We start from the raw sequence: 17,460 nt of genomic DNA on the forward strand, positions 1-17,460 counted from the left end.
CTTTTTATCTCAACTTATCTCTAGAAATGAAGAGCTTGTGGTTCAATAGCAATCACAAAAAACATTAGGGATATTGGACACCTTTGTCTGGTACAGTGATTTGAAATAATCCAGTTTCATGTTATTAATATGGATTGAGGCCTCTAGACTAATGCATATTCAATTAATCCATGCAGACATTTTGGTGCCAAACCCAAATAAAGATTTTAATTTTTTTTTGCACCCAAGGAAGCCTCTGAAGATTGAAAAGTTGAGAAAGCAAAAAAAGGAAATTTAAAGAAAACATTTAGTAAAATTAAATGTTTGGAAGAATAGATAAATAAACAAGGATACAGCTGTAAGCTGCAAACCAAATCCTTATCCTTACACCAGAGAATATTTTATGACCTACAACACAACAGTAGTAGTAGTGATGATGAGCATTGCGCTGGCAAAGCAAGTACTGTATGTTTCTTTTTGCAATAAAAATGATGAATGAGGAGATGTAAATGGAGCAGATGAGAATAAAGGAATGAAACAGCTAATGATCAATGTTCAGCACTTTTATTTAATTTCTCGAAACTTTGTCTGAATATTACACAAAACACACAAAATCTCCAGTGCTCTTTCAAAAGATAACAGAATGCAATTACCATGTGTTAGCAGACTATGTTAAATACATACTTTTTACAGCACTTTACAAATGAGTTAGAAATGGAACACAAACTTGTGGTGGCTTAATAGCTTTAACAAGACAGAAAATTACAATTCAAGTGACGGGAAAATGGCATTGATTAATGTGTGTTAGTGGTGGACGGTCTGTGATTAACGGTTGCTTTTTTCTTAAACACAACAGTTTTGAAAGTGAAGATGTTTTGACACAAAGAAATTGATGCATATGACCAAATCACCAGAATATGCCTGGTGAATTTAGTAACGTAAAGGTTCAACTGTGGTGCAGTAGCTGTGTTTACCAAGCCAGGAATGTTCACAATGCACTAACTGTCAATGTTTGTGGCAGAGCAAATGTGGAGGTCATTAAGCCTTGTGCTGTGGTAACTTACAGTAACTCACTGGGTGGCATCGCTCGTGTAGATCCAGTGCTGAAATTCTACTCTCTCATTCACAAGCAAAAGAAAAAAAAATAAGTATATAAAAAAAAAAAACACATTGGTAACTGTTTCAAAACATATCCTGTTAAGGATGTGTACTAAATCTGCATTACTACAGCAGTGGACACTAGATATACCTTTCCTACTGTATTTAAGTTGACAATTTGATATTTACATGTGTATGTTGCACACAAACAAATTTTTGGCACATTTTTCCCCAGGGATAAATACAGCACCAAAGAGGTTAAACAAACTGTTATTTCCCATTTTCTATGGCTTGCGGTGAGTGTAGAAAATTACAAACCTAAGTTTGGTAAATTGTTATTAGAATGTGCCACACATTTATGCATGTTACATAAGGATAATTTAGTGATTTTTTAACAAGGTTTTAAGATTTTTTTCACCATCATTGGGTCTGACACTGAAGTAGTCGTAGCTTTTCAGCATTCAGTGTCATTTACCAGAGTGTCTGCTCTACTTATTTTTAAATGTCATTATTAGGATAAAATTATGGGATTAAACTAAACAGAAATAGACACTTTAATAGGAAAACAACAATAGTTAGTTAGGCGTTTAAAGGTATTATTTTCTTATAAAACTTCAAATCACACTGCAATGCTTTTTGGAATGCATAATCAAAAAAGAGAAAAAAATAACAGTTTTAAATAAAATAATCTATTCATTTTCTTAATCCAAATACTCACTGATTATGTAACTGGTTAGAACAAAATACCGCAGCATCATTGGGATTCCCAGAGCCGAGTATGAAAATCAATGGACTAAACAGAAAAAGGAATGTTTTCAGTCAGCCTAGTGGTATACCAACTCCTGAGATGAACTCTCATTCTAATCAAATGTCTGATTTGTTCATGACATATTTCCAAAGACTGTTTGGTGGTAACATCACCTCACCGCTTTTTAATTCAGTTAGACGAGTTTACACATTTAATATGGAAAATGCCACTGCCTCTCTTTTCTTCCCCTCTCTCTTACAAAGTTGGGTATTGGTCTTTTATTCAGAATATTTCTCATCATCCAAGTGTGACTAGCGAAGTATAGATAGTTACTGCACGCACATGGTTAAGGTTATACTATATCACATATTAATATATAGATAGACAGAAAACATGCTAATTTATATATAGACATACAGACTGGCAGTCATCTTATTGATCCCAAGGGCAAACTACACTGTTGCAGCAGCCAACACACAAAAAGAATTACAGAATATACTTAAGCTGAAACACTCAGAAACAAATAATCAAATAAATAAACAAATATTGATCAGGTTTATAAGGGTGTCATGAGGAGTGTGACAGATGTTGCACATGACAACTAGCATCTTAGCCAACATCCTTCTCTCTTATACTGTCTCTAGTATACAATAATTTGTAATGCATAATTGGTGGGCTTATGGTTATTAAGTATACTCACTGCTTAGGTACAAGAACAGTTTTGAAATATACAATACTTCCTACCAGAATAAAAATGTGACAAATATTTGAGCCCAGTATGGTCAAAATCCGAAAGTATGATACAACCTTTATTTTATGAATTGTTGATGTTGTTTACAATGACAGCAAGCTGATTTTTATTTTTTAACATATGTCACAGTTCTTCAAAAGACCCACATATAAAATGTTTCATGAATTATGACCATATACTACATTGACAGACTAAAAGGACAAGAACTTTGATTAATGTACCTTGAGACAAGCCAGAATAAGGAAAATTTACAAAAAATAAATAAATAAAAAAGAGTGATAACATAAACTACAGCTGTTGTATTAAATGCAGCTACAGCCATTTTTAAAAACACTAGGCTTCAAATAATGAATATAATATTGTAGCATAAGGAAGGTAACACTAAAAAGAGAAATGCCCTCATAGAAAACACATTTAAAAAGGGTAATCTTTAGAAATGACCTGGCACTTTATCCATACATGCAAAATGGACCCTAAACCAGCCAAAAGCACAAAGATAAAACAAAGCATTCAAACAAACATGTTCCCAGGGGCAAAAAATGCACACGGTTTACTTCCACAGAAGAGTAATAATGTGAAGCCTCCTAACACAAAAATCCACTTCTGTATAATCATATTCAAGCACATACTGCTCCTAGATCACACTTTCATATAAAATTGGTGTTACATAATAGAAAAACACACAAACACTTTACCCCTAAATGCTGTAATGCTGACAGTTAATAATCACAATGACAAATAATTATATTATTCAGTCAAATTACACAGAATTAGATGTCAAGGGTTTGGCAAACAATAGATAGAAATTATACTCACAGTTACACACAGTCACAATTATAGACTCAGAAACAATGTTAAATATGATCAGACATGTCAAAAATGAGCAAAAATGAACACATGATGTTCAATCGCAGCATGTTTGTAAATCAGAGATAAATAATGTTAAATAAAACATTCATAAGTAAATACTATTACATGAGTTTGTCAAACATTCTGTTAATGACACTGACAAAAATACTATTAAATAACGACTAAATATAATTACTGAACTAAAAAATAAAAATAACACACATACTGCTAAATACCTAACATCTGTTCTGTTCCACAATTGTTATCTACTCATCTGTTCCTTAAAAACTTACTTTGAAATTACACACACACTTTACACTTGCACACTTGTGCTCTTTCTTTCTAAGAAAGTATATAGAAAGGAAGACAAAGTGTCCACATTTTTGAGCTCTAATATGAAAAAGTAGGCCAATGTAGTTTGTCAAAACTAATAATAAGTGTCTTCCTCTGTTACAATTCAGTAACAGTCCTACTCTTGTCTAAAATCCCCATTAATTTTTAGATTTGCAGATATCTTGTGGAAGTTCCCATAGATGTTTTGAGGATATAAAGCACATCATTACAAGAAAATGTTGTAACTAGATTTTGGCTTCCTTCTCATTTAGTGTCTACTTTCTCTCTTGAAGAGCACTTTTCCAGTTCTTACATTTCTGATACTGTTTTCTGGGGGGTTTTTTTTAGCTTCTTTTTTGCGATTGCTCTGCAGGATCTTCTTTTTGACTGTGTCTATATTTTCCAACTTGATTCAAGTCCATAGTTAAGTGTAGTTCACTCACTGTCAAATGCACAAGTATATACAGTCATTTAATATAAATGATTCAAACCATGGCCAAACATTATTGCTAACAGAGTAAGGTGCTGCTAAAAAGTTAAGTTCAATTTCTGTTTTGAACAAACTCTAAAAATCCTTGATAAAATTGTCCTGTAAGCAAATTTCTATAACCAAAGCATGAAACTTCCTAATAAATCTCTATTTAAAAATAAAATAAATTAGAACACAATGCAAAGGAGTGATACCCAGTCTATAGCTGGTTCCTGCCTTGTGCTCAGTGCTGCTATGATAAGGACCTACTATCCTTAATGTCCTAACCTAGATAAGCGAGTTAAAAAATAATAGGTCTGGATTGATTTTTTTATATCATCATAATATTTAGCAAATAACATAAACAGTTATATATGTTAAATAAATGCAAACATATTTAGTATACACTGATACAGTATACATATGAAAGCCAATCACAACTTTTTGCTTCTTACCTATTATTGTTTTCCGGGATAAACCACCAAGACAATGTTAAGATTCAGCTATGTTAGCTATATTCAATATTAAAACATATTTTGGGCTTGGGCTACTGAGAGAAACACCAGCAAAATCAAACAACTTTTATTTTAGGTTTTAAAAAAAATGATAACTGTGTTAATGTTCACAGAGGTTAGCATTCACTACTCTCTTCTATGCCACTCAAATAAAACATTTTGTTTTTCTTGTGGAGTCGCACTTCTGTGCCTGGCTGGAAATCTTCTTCATTATAAGTTGTATCCAACAGAGTTTGTCCCTCAGATTGGGAAACAACTGGTAGTCACAAGGGTCTGGAAGCGTGCCATCTCTTTAAATTAATGGTTTCCTAGAAATCCATGAAAACCACTTGCAATACATGAGGTGTTATCACTGGGAGGAACTGGGATGATGGACAGGCTTTTCTCACATGTGAGATCAAATCAACAAAATATTAATTTGTTTGACTCTCTTGAGGATGAAGAGTCATTATGCTTCTATATCCAGGTTTCATACCAAGTTATAAAACACTTCTTAAGTTTCCTCCAGTCCAATTTCAGATTCTCTTTGGAACTTTGGTATAATGATGGTTCTGATGCTTCATTTTAGGAGTTAACATTCTGACCACTAACTATTAATACAGACCTTGTTTATATTTAAATGTTCATTAAGAAAAGATTCAAATGGCCTAGAACTAATCCCTATAGCAGATGAGGATGATAAGAAGCTGTTATCTAAACTAAATAGAAACGTTTGTTGGGGCATAGCTTTGTTCGAATTAATTTAAAAATGTAACTATAGCTTATTATGTTGTGTTTTCTTTCAGAATTTCAAGTTATATTCAATTAAATGTTGCTCAAGTGCATCATTGGCAGAATCAAATGACATTTTTATTGTTTTGGAAAATGACACATTTTTTCTGGCATTATGTTTTATATAAAAGAAGAGACCATATCCAGTTTAATTGGCACAACATCACTCAGTACATTTAAATGCACACACATAACTGGGATAAGTTTAGTAACACAGACAAGGTAGAAACCTGGTTTCTTGAAAATTTACAAAGGTAAGTGCGCTTCTGAACTTTTCCCTTTCCCAGATGCTTCAATGTCTTTAAACTGTGCAAAAAAAAGAGTTAGAAGTTATCATCGGCCAATTTGAATCCTAAAACAAGCATGAAGCCTTTGATAATTTTCTTTTATTTTATAAATGTATTAGGTATTTCATGCATTGTGAAGTAAATATCATGCATCCCTTTTTAAATACTCTCTCTGAGCCGATAAACATTTGCAGTATGAGCACTGGTTGGAGTCACCACTCGATCACATTGTTTCAATATTGATAATTTATCAAGTAGCACACTCTGTTTTGCTTGAAAAGAGTGGCATAACGGTATGTTTGCTTCTTGTCTTACACCTTGTACTGCTGGGATAATGACAATGCGGATATTTTTACTTTGATAAAATAGACATGTACTGTGTTCAGTTACTCATTTACTTAAAAAAAATAATAATAATAAGACAACACAATGCATGTTACTTTTTACGCGTTCCTCACAACACTTCTCCTGACATTGTTGTGCTGAGTTTAGCACATTAACATAAATGTAGCTATTTCTGAAATATTGAAATATTATTTCAATCAAAAGAAGGAAGAATGTGATTGCCACAGCAAATTCCTCAGGAAATGTATCTTGTGAATGCAATCTACCTGTGGCTGCTGAAAGCATGACTGAAGCTAAGTCATGTACAGGCCAACAAAGTGCAATGGACATGCGCAGACTACAAAATCCTTAAGTGTAACCCTGTTAAGGGTTTATATGGCCAAATAACTGGGTTACTCATAGAGAAATCTGCATCTGTTAAACAGATTTCTCAGAGAATAAGGTTTACATGGCATTTTACAAACCAGGTTTCTGTGAATACTTGGGTTATTAAAATGCATATAAATACCCTGACTGACCACAAAGTGTAGAACATTTAAATGAGAAAAGTCCAAAGGATTCCTATCAGTGGGGAATTCAGTCACTTTTAGCCAAACAAAAAAATAAAGTGTTCTGCATCTGTTTACAAGGATTTTTCTTCTGCTAAAAACTCAGGAACACTTGGAAATTACAGGAGAACAGACATTATTATAATTATGACCTGATGTGCAATAAATCAGTAAAATATTAGTTGTAAATAGATGTTAAACTTTTTGCAAACATTATACCTGCTACTGCAGCAGTCATGTAAGAAAACCAGCCTTTGTAGCTCGAAATGTGCGAGTTTGACAGATCAGGGCAACAAGAAGGCACTATATAATATGTTCATCTGTGAGATAATTGCACTAGCTGCTCTTGGTCAATTCAATTTGGAAAAGACAGAATCACAAATGTTCAACACAGGCAGAAGTCTCTTTGATATAGCAGAGAATGGATCTCTAACAAGCAGAAGTTCTCTTACTAGAATCTTGAAATTGTCAAAACACCTATGGAAGTCTAATTTTCTTAAAAGTATACACAATTCTTAGAAGCTGCTGACTTCACTGTCAGTTTTCCGACACTTATGCTTGTAGAACAGCATTATTGGTTAACCATCTAAGCAGCGCGGTAAATGTGTCTGCAGCTTTGCTTCTTGTAGACCCCATCACAAGTTGTTATTAAATGTCCTAAAAGTGATTTAATTTAAAAATCTTATGCATTTTTCTTTTTAATTAAAATGATACGAAATTACAAAACAGACCAGATAACTATTACCCGTGTTATAGAAATATGGCACACAGACTGCCTGTTCAATTTGCTGTATTTTGGCAGAATTTTCATCTGTTATTGGTGTAGAAGGCCATGAGGTTTCAGGTTATCTTCAACAGACATCACACAATGACAAAATTCAGCAGCTAATTGCTTCACTGTAACTTATGAAGAGGACTTGCAATGATATATTGTGATTAGCAACCCTTTACTTTGGGCATGCACTAAGTCAGGCTCAGATCCAATACTCCTATAAAATATTATTCATACAAAAGAACATCTAATCATGTCTATTGGTTAATTTTTCAACTTATATTGGCTGATGAAAGACAGTAATACCAATGTATTGTGCACTCCTACCAGTATATCGAGTTTGCACCTAAAACAAAAAGATGCATGTCTGTCCTTCATTCAATAAGCCTGCATGACAATATAAGCCACAACTGCTATGTATGCCTATATTTTAAATGCGGCTCCAAAAATTATACTTACTCATATTTTCAAACTTCTTTGTATAAAGAAGAACTATAAATCCCTTTCAGCGCAAATCATATTAATATTAGCCAGTCCTTAGATTATTCACTCTTAGCCAATCTTGGGCAGTTCTAATTAGGAGCCAGACTATAACTGGCAGACAATTAGTAGTTCTGCGACCTTAAAATACATCATTCCCCCTACAAATTACTTATGCCTAGCCTGCTAAGCAAGAGAGAGAACATCTTAAGAAGCTCTGCAAACTTGAAAACTGTTAGGCTCTAAATATATTTTAAAGAATTGTGATGGGTGATTTGAAAATATCAGTTCAATACAAATTATTGCCTTTACGGTTTGTGTATGTCCATATATAGTGAAGCATAAACTTTATTGTACTGTACTACACTTTTTAATCTATAATCTGCAATTAATTAGATTGTTATTTTATTATTCCATTTCGATAAGCCAAAATAGAAAATGATAATGCCATGTAAAAATATTTTTCTAAAATGGAAAAAAGTAAAGAGTGTAATTGTGATTACAGAATGCAACTTGCACATTAAGTACAGTAAACATTAAAAACTGAAATCAGTAAAGAAAAAAAATGCTGTGACTGCCTCTTCTGTTGCAAATTCATTAATCTATTTAATTATTCTCACTGTGTTTTTCTCACCCTTGAAAAACTGATATGACTGAGGGATGGAAGAAAGTAGATAAATGATTATTTTGTCAAAGTGCAAAAGCAACAATAATTTTTAGACAGTTTCTCTAGAGAAAAATAAATAAACTGGTGCTGATTCCTAAAGCTTTCAGCATTTGTAGAACATCTACAGTATAAAATGGATAAAGAAAGTTATTTTAGGACAGTGGTGAGGAAAAAGATGTTTTCAGAATGAAGAAGGCATCCTATAAAGACTAAACTACCAGGTGTCATTGTCTGAAGAAGGTAGAAACAATAATAAAAATTGAATGGACAAATGTTGCACAGATAAAAAATATCAACTGGAAGGTCCAGACATCAACTAGTGCCAAAGGAAATTGAAAGTGGAAATTAACCAAAACTGGAAACTACCCAGTTCCATTAACAAGTGTGGAAAGCAAACCTTTGAAATGAAATTCTGTATATTGGCTCAGTGGATAAAAATACTGCCACACAGCAGTTTCTAGGTTTGACTGTTACTGTACCTTTACTCTGATACTGATGAGATAACACCTGGTCCTCAGAATCTTAGAATTGGATTAAGCAGGTTTACAGGATAGACAACTAACTGATTTTGAGTCAAATTAGGGTTTATCATAACAGATGATTTCTGAATTCTATATACTGTACTTATTTCTGCATTGCTTGACATTGAGCAACTAGCTGACAGACTGCAGTGCACTAAAGCAAACAAATTAATCATTAATCATTAATTAATTATTAGATGTTTTAGGATAAAATATGCTGCTTTCTTTTTGTCATTTAACATAACAGTTCCAAAAACTCACCACCAGTACAAACCTTTTCAAATGTCACTACAATTGTACAGGATTTCAAAGGAAACATGCCACAGGAAGTACATCTACAATTTTAGATGGGCATATGCACATTAATTAATCCCTTTTTATAAATCTGCCAATAAATAAACTTAAGAGGTCAGTTTTAATAACTGCACTGTCACACTCACTTGCATATGGGCAGCTCTCGAAGTACATCAATAGAGAACAGAATAAACAATATGGTCACTTAGTTCTACAGACTGACTGTAGAGGTCTCAGTCTTTTGGAAAATGTTTGGCCCATTAGAGTATTTCAAGTGCAATTTTTTTTTTTATTCATTTGATTACATGAGGTTTGTGAAGTGTCCAGTTTTACTGTGACATAAGGAAGCTTTACACTCTTGTATTATGTAATAAGTGATAATGCACTTCCATACTCAGTTATATAGTGTACTTTTGCTTGTTTGTAATAAAACAAAATCAAAAGTAATTTTTGTACTATTATTCCACATATATTTTCTTCTTATTGAACATTTCAATTTTATCTATAAACACTTGCAGTGAAATACATTATAAATATTTGCACAATCTTTAGTTTAATATTACTTAATGTTGGTGATTATTAAAAATTATTAAAAGATGACAAAAAGATAAACAAGCCAGAAACAAAAGTAATACAAAAACTGCTCTTAAAAAGTATCAGCAAGAGACAGACATACAGTAGAAATACAGCACAAACAAACAAAATATAGCACTCACAAACAAAATTTTTGTCAGCATGGAGAACAAGTAAAGCCATTATTGAGAATGTAGCTGTATTAGGCATCAAACATACTGTATGCATCTGTACTCTTAAAATAAATATAAATTACATTAAATTATAATAAATCATTTTGCATTATTTCATCTTAAAAGTATAATGCTATATAACACTCTCCTTTATCTTAAAGAATTATTTACTCCATCTGTTAGGCTAACATCTGAAATATTAATTGATCTCCCATTTACATATGTATGAAGAAATTATGTTAGTTTTATTTTTTTCACATTCATTGAGCAGCTTCTACACAGTAATCCATCTGTAGATCCTGGACAAGACCTTAAACTCTGCAAAACAGGAGCTGTCTATTACAGAAGAGGCTTGAAAGGCTAGCAATACCATGGGCTAAGAGGCCTTCTGATTAAACACCACTGTATTCTTTGCATATATAAACTGTCACAAAAGTGGTGGTGTATAAAATTATGCAACAACAAAATATAATAAATCAACAATAGTGACATTCATACTTTCTTAGGGTGCAAGAAGATCTTCTAAGAAGAAAACCAGGAGTGACACTACTGGAACGTAGGTGAGCCTATTCTAAAAACAACATGTCAAAGGACTCAGAATGATTAAAACAGAGGGGTTTGCAGTGCTGTAACTAGCATCAAGGGTGTAAAACAATGCAGTCACAGCAGTGAGGAATTGATCTGTAAAATGAAGGAACTGCAATTATAGTGCATTTGTTTATTACTAAAACTATACTGCAAAGCCCTTCAGGGGCACTTTTCAAGGCCATTTATCTATTGTACACAAGCCAAATTTAACAAATCAATTACATCATAGAATTTCCCCTAGACAGATTATAATAATGCATCAAATTAAAAGAAAGAAAGAAAGAAAGGATTTGTCCTCTGGAGCCCCTAAGTGAAACCACAAAGAAAATGAATAATTCTTTAAGAGGAACTCTCATGAAGGTTTAATGCAAATAGCTAGTGAGAATGAAGACAAGCAAGGGTTCAGTAGTAGGAATACTGTTACTCAAAGGGTTTCACCACACTGGTATATTTCTCTACAGAGTCTAGAAATGCTACAGAGATATAGGGTGACCTAAGCTCAGCCAAAAGTTATCTTTTCGAAAACAAACAAATTTCCCCCACAATCTAATCACGAACAAATGTTAACGATATTTCAAAAACAAATAAAAGGCAGATTGAGTTTAAAAGACAAAAAAGGTGCTATGTAAAAAATGAATCAAGGGGATGTATATTGTTGGCAGTGTTCTAATAATACACATTATCATCTGTGCTCTTGATTTCTGCCTAACATGTACATTTTAGAAGAATGGCTCAGCATTCTGAATCCGACATTGGTCAAATTACTAATGGATGGTTTTATTGATCAGATAACATAATTACTTTGGAAAGACAAGCAGTGTTGAAACAAAGCCTACGCAGCACAGCATGCTATTTGTAACTCCAGTCTAAACCGCTGAACACTGTGAAACTACCCAAGGGAAACAGTACACAGGAGCAACTGCATCATGAATACTGAGCAGCTGCTGTGGAAAAGTGGACAGTCACCGTGAAGCAAAATAATTTGACCCTATTGCAATAAAATGTTGAAAGGCCAACATGCTGCAAGCAGGACAAGAAAAAAGCAAGAATTTCTACTTACGATTAACGGAGCGCAGCTTCTGTTGAGCAAGGGGTAAAAATCTACCCATAAGGAAAGCCCCCCCAAAAAAACCCAAGGCCAAGTTATCTAATTCTCTTTCATGTTTTTTTTTTCTGTCAGAGTATTACGCTACAGTCACTGTTCCTCCTGGGACAGCATACTTCATCCCAATCAATAGGAAGAGTACAGCAAGAAAATGGAGCAGGCTGAATGTGACTTGATTGAAGAGGAAACACCGTTCTTGTTGTGGCTTCGTTAATGCCTGCCAAAGGTAAAGACACACTGTATACATCTGCAGAGAAAAGAAAAAAATTCCTTATTAAAAACCCGTGGTCAAAAAGACAGTGCTTTAGCAGGTTGGTCCCTCTATCACTATATCTCTATCACAAGATGATTCCACAAAGTGAAATCTCCCTTAATCCCCCCTCCCTCCCACCCACCCAGCCCTGCGATCAGAGAAACGCTGACAAACTCCACTGCTGCTCTCCTTGCTCGCTCAGAATAAAAAACAGCTCTGCCGCCTCTTCCAGGACTGCAGAGAGAAGGGGAAAAAAAAAAACAACAACAGAGAGGCGTACTCTGAACCCAGGATGAACACTGTCAGTTCTCTGCTTACAAGCCCAACATGAGCCAAACCAAGAAGCATGTCTTGCGCAATCAGCTAGGCTTTAGGGACAAAGAGCATGGAAGTGAAAACTGAAGATGTGATTACTGCAGTAATGATGACTAGTTTGAAGAGAAAAAAAAAATCACTCGTGAAAGAGACACATTTAACACAGCAATGTCAATGGAAAGATGAATGTTCCTTACTATGGGACTCAGCCGGCTAAAGGTTTCTCTCAATCAGAAAATTTGACTGCATTCTTTAAAACTGAGATTCAGGTAGATATTGGTACTCTAAATCTTTACTTATTTATATGCCTCTTCATATTCTCAAAGTTTCACCTCTCAGATCAAAGTGTTAATTCCATTAACCCTATTCCGCTGGTTTTTCATACCCAAACCTGAATGATTTTCTCAAAAACAATTCATATGGTTTTGCTGGGACACACAATTGTGATGTTTTGGCACAAGTTAAGGTTTTGTATCATCAAACAAGGCTGCAGTTGGGGTCCCTTTGAACATTTTGCTGCCAATCAGACCTCTGAAAGCATATATGGGGAAAGCCCACTCTGACTGTTTTCATTCTGGACTAGGAAGACAGCAATAATCAAATTCAACACCAACAACAGCCTTCAGAATTTTTTTCTTGGTACACAACTAACTATACCAGAAAAACTAGTTAATATTTCCCTGCATCCCTTGCACAGAGCTTAAAAATGTCCAAATCAATATATACAAGATTACTTAACAAAAGCCTTCACTCTGAGGTTGGCCATATATATATTATTTCAGGCAAAACCAGATAACTTCTGTTTTGCAGAGTTTAAGACTCTAAACAGCAGATACAGCATTTGATAACTTTGGCTACTCTTAATTAGCGTAAGTTGTAACACTCTCGTTAGGAAATACTGCTCACATGTAATAAAAAAAAAAAAAAAATCATTAAAAAAAAGGTGTTTTAACGAGGACATTTTATTAGATATTTATCAAGGTGGTACGCAGTGGAAGGAAACAATGCATAATTAGGTTCACTCTTACAACTAAACTGAGCAACAAGGTATTTCCTATAAAAATGTCTACCCATGAAAGTGTGTGTGTGTATGTATGTCTGACCCTTAAGTGCGAGGCTACAGCATGAAGCTCAAAGAAAGGCCCAGAAGTGCAAGGCTACAGCATGAAGCTCAAAGAGAGCAACTCTGTTGCCAAAGTGAAACCACCGAGAAAAAAAGAGAAACTTGCATAGCTGCTAATACACAAGTGAGGCGAGAACATCAGTAAAAAGAATCCTCCAAAGAGAGACAAAGTCGCTTAGTCACTGATAGACAACAGAGCACGTCAGCAAAACAAAATCGCCGAAAAGAGAACCTTGTTTAACCACAAATGCACAACCGATGTGACTGATTGATTGAAGTGCCAGAATTCATGGTTTCTAGGAGCCCGGGCTTTTTACCTCACAGGCTTACACAGCTAGTTTCCTAAAATCCTCAGTAACTGAAATTAAGGACAGAATAATTGGTGGAGGAGGATGGTAGTTAATTAATTATTATTATGTTCACCTAGATCCTGGTTCCAGCACCCTGTGCCACACTGTTGGACTTGGTATTCTAATACTGGTGGTGTGGTGAAGGAGATCGATCACATCCTCATGGGCAGATGCTGGAGGATCTTACAAAACTGCAGGGTACCCAGTTTGTGAATTCTGACCACAGACCTCTTGTTGCTACTCTGAAGATCCAGCTTAGGTACAGTAGGCTACCACCTACTAAAAAAATAAGGCTGCACCTGGCCAGACAACAAGATCTGAATGCAGTTTTTGTTAGGAACTTACAGACTTGGTGCGAGTACAGATCCTAATGTGATGTGGGAGACCTTCCATGACAAGACTCTGAAGGCTGCTGAGGGTTTTGTTGGTGTTACCAGTGTTCCCAGAAGGAGGTGTTTCATTTCACTGGGCATCCTGGATATCATCAAGAGGAGTCGCAGCACACAGCTTGACGGCATCTCCGGTCTGTACTGGAAAGTGAGAAAGATAGCAGCGAGGGCTCTGAGGGCAGACAATGAGGTGTTTGTCAGAGGAATCTGTGAGGAAGTGACACATCATCTATGGTCTAGTGGTCCATATCCTGCTTACAGAGGAATTAAAGCATTACACACATCTTTATGTGTTCCTTGGAGAGTTGCAGTCAGGGCAGCTGATGGAACGGTCCTTACAGATGACACTGCAGTTGTGACCCACTGGGCTGGCTGATTTGAGCAGTTGTTCAGAGCTGATCTTCCGGCTAGGACATTGGATATCTCTGGGTCCATGGTTCTTGAGGCTGATCCTCAAATTAGCTGTGAACCACCCAATCTCACTGAAATTGAACAGGTGGTGAACCAGCTTTGGGTAGGGAAGGTGGTGGAGATCTATGGTATCCGGGGTGAACTTCTCCATGCTGGTGGTAAGGCTGTCCTCCAAGAATTGCAAGCAATTTTTGCTTCCATATGGGAGACGAGTGTCATCTCAATTGACTGGAAAACGTGTCTTCTTGTCTGTATTTGGAAATGGAAGAGTGAACGCCTGGACTGCGGCAACTACAGAAGAAAAACACTGCTCTCAGTGCCGTGTAAGGTCCTTGCTAGGGTCAACCTCAATAGGATCCATCATCACTTGCTTACCTACCAGCAACTGGAACAGTCTGGTTTTACGCCTAAGAAGTCTACCACCGACCACATCTTGGCATCGAGGGTTCTCATAGAGTTCAAACATGAATATCGGCAGAGTTTCTTTGCAGTCTTTGTTGATTTTCATAAAGCTTTCAACTCAGCTGTTCAAGCTGCCCTGTGAGACATCCTGAGACTTCGCGGGATACCCCCAAAGTTGCCAGATATCATGGCTGGCTGGTACACTGGTACTGTGAGTCTTGTGCAGAGTGGAGGCATAACCTCTGTGTTTTTCCCAGTTGAGGCTGGGGTTCATTAGAGGTGTGTTCTTGCTCCTACTCTGTTCAATGCTTGCACGAACTGAATGTTAGACAGGGTCATGGGGTCCACTGGCTGTGTGGCATCACTGATCTTGACTTTACTGACAACGATGTGATGTTTGTAGAGTCAATGGTGGTTCTGATCAGGGCTCTCGAGAGACTGAATGAGGAGTCTGACTGTCTGGGCTTGTGACCTGGATAAAAAACCAAGACCCAGGCCTTTAGTGACCTATTGGGGATAGCCATCATCAATAGTGTGTCTTTCTGTGGAGAGAGTGTCGATCTCATCAAGAGGTTTACTTACCTCAGCAGTGACATCTTCCTATGAAGTCAAAAACCTGATTGGGAGAAATTGGGGTCATGAGGTTGCTGGAAAGGGGTGTGTGGTGCTCCCGATATCTGTGCAAAAGTATGAAGGTTTGAAGTCCTGGTGCTTCCTGTTTTGCTACATGGTTGTGAGACATGGACGCTATCCAGTGACCTGAGACAAAGACTGGACTCCTACGGTACTGTGTCTCTTCAGAGAATCCTTACGTGCTGATGAAGTCCTGAATGAGGCACATTACCTGTATTGTGATGGAACATCATGTATGGCACTACGGTCATGGGGTGAAATTCCCAGAGGGTGATAAGGCTTGCAGGATCATCATTGTTGATGACCTGAGCAGCTGGACCAGGCCAAGGGGACGCCCACCTAACACCTGGCTACAGCAGATAGATGGTCATTTCTGGAAGGTGGGACTGGCCCTTGTGTCTGCTTGGGGGGTGGGGGATTGCCAACCAGGATCCCGAGTTGCTTCGTCATGTGATGAATGCGGTAACGTGCTGTACCAGTGGATGTTTCCCAACCTGACCCTACCTGATCTGTATTTCTGCCCACCTGTCAAGTATTAGTGCAAAATGACCTACTTCCATTGGTCAGAGAAACTACAATGTGTAAAAATAAGTAATAAATAAATAAAAATAACATGCAATACAGCATTGGAAAACCTAGGCCCTGGTGATACACCGAAGGGGAACAGTAGCTCAATGGTCCTGATTTACTTAACAAAAGCAAAAACTACAAATAAAAATGTTGTTTGGTCCATAAACATCTCTTTTAAATAACAAAATATAAAACAATAAAATATCACCTTCAGTAAATGGCCACAGCCTTCCTGCATTACAGCTCAAATTCTTCAAATATTCACACAAGCGGCATACAGAATTTATTGGTGGTTTCTTTAGAGGGCATGTTATTACTGCCTTGAAAGCTTGTGAGGTGTACACATAAAACTCTACTGCTGCTCTGAGGTATCAGTGAGTCTAATAAAAGAATATGGAAGTTCAAATGGCATAAAGAGGAAACGATTCAACGTGATAATGATGTAACAAGATGGCATTATTTTTGGCTGGAAAATTCTATGACACCTAGTTGACAGAAATAGCATTTTATGTATTTTTCTTATTTTACATAAGTGGTTACACAAGTGGTTTTAACTACCCTGGCCTAATTTTTCTTAATGTAATTCACCAGGTTCACTATTTGATCCAAAAATCCCTCTCTCTCCTTCTGCATCTAGCATTGAAATTTAACTGCTATTCATTTCTTTCATTCTTGCCAATGTGAAGTGAAATTTGGCTATAGCAAAACCCTTTATGAAAGTATTTAGCTAAAACTATTTAATCCTATGCAAAATCAATAAAATAAATGCAAAGTACCAAATATCATTATTCATTTCATATCATCATCTGCTTAATCATCTGTTTGGTCTGTTATGTTAATGGGAGTAAAGCAAGTTTAGGTTTATATGGACTTTATTGTCACATACACACAGTACAGTTAGATTCTTGCTTGCATGTGCTAATCAATATGCATTATGCCACCATTCTCCAGCACCATGGCATAGATGGCACAAAAGATCAAGCCAAGGAAAGGATATATTTTGTATTCATTTACAGTTAGGCAACAGTAAATTCTTGTTCCTACATAGAGATACATGGGGAACAGAAAAAAAAAAAACTGTAGGCTTAAAGCATTTAAATTAAGTCTGTGTCAATTAAAAACTATATACTGAAGCTCTCCAATGAAAG

The 17,460-nt window shown here is 35.9% G+C and overlaps 1 protein-coding gene across 6 annotated transcripts in view; it reads right to left on the reverse strand.

Annotated features, from left to right (window-relative positions):
- LOC120540427 (cyclin-dependent kinase 17-like) overlaps positions 1-17,460 on the reverse strand; it is an 82,521-nt gene that overhangs the window by 53,406 nt on the left and 11,655 nt on the right. For 4 of the 6 annotated variants that reach the window (XM_039771228.1, XM_039771225.1, XM_039771224.1 and 1 more), the window contains exon 2: positions 11,822-12,113. The exons of 1 other annotated variant lie outside the window; for it this stretch is intronic. The gene's annotated coding sequence lies outside the window, so the exon portion shown is untranslated. Of the gene's footprint in view, positions 1-1,795; positions 1,871-11,821; positions 12,114-17,460 lie in introns of all 6 variants that reach the window. One more of the 6 variants, XM_039771222.1, reaches the window with a different exon arrangement.

The sequence above is a fragment of the Polypterus senegalus genome, chromosome 12, assembly GCF_016835505.1.
Source record: "Polypterus senegalus isolate Bchr_013 chromosome 12, ASM1683550v1, whole genome shotgun sequence".
NCBI lineage: Eukaryota > Metazoa > Chordata > Cladistia > Polypteriformes > Polypteridae > Polypterus > Polypterus senegalus.